We start from the raw sequence: 757 nt of genomic DNA on the forward strand, positions 1-757 counted from the left end.
AAAAAACGCTCGGACACATCAACTTTAGTTTCAAGGGGGATATATTAATTATTTATATTATAAATAATTTTAATTTTTTTTTTCTTCAAGTTTTGAAGATCCTTTTCTTGGTAATTTAATGTTATTTATCTCATTTACATATATTTTACATGTACCAAAATATATAATAATTCTATTACATTTAAAGTAATTAATGTTTTTACTGAATAATTACAGATAAAAAATAACTTTTAATCTTCTAACAGCACTATGCAGTAGCTACTCATTATTAAAAAATTTGCTATTACCACTATTAATTCTGAAAAAATACTTATTATTATTATTGTAATTTCAAAAAGTAGTAGATTTATTACGAAAAGTTTAGTTGATATCGTCAAGAATCAAGATCTTCAAAATTTGGTAAAAACGGTAACAATTCAGTATTTTTTATAATAATTCATTGCTTCTAATAATTCATTGCTTCTTTTCCATATTATGTATATGTGTGTGTGTGCGTGTGTGCGTGCGTGCGTGCGTGCATGCGTGCGTGTATATATATATTTCAACATAATTTTTGTTCCAATTATTATAGATCACACGATTTAAAGAAAGAAGGAGGAAGAAAGAAAGAAAAGAAAAAATCATATAATTTGAAGATAGAGAGAGGAATAAAGAAAGAAAAGGAAGGACAGGTGAAAGAGAAGGAAAAGGAGAAAGAACATAAATAAAAGTACGTGTTTTTATTGTTTTCATCAAGTTTTGAAGATTCTTTTCTTTT

Source organism: Odontomachus brunneus, unplaced genomic scaffold (assembly GCF_010583005.1).
Source record: "Odontomachus brunneus isolate Ranch 3 - 2012 unplaced genomic scaffold, Obru_v1 Obru_scaffold_001, whole genome shotgun sequence".
Lineage (NCBI taxonomy): Eukaryota > Metazoa > Arthropoda > Insecta > Hymenoptera > Formicidae > Odontomachus > Odontomachus brunneus.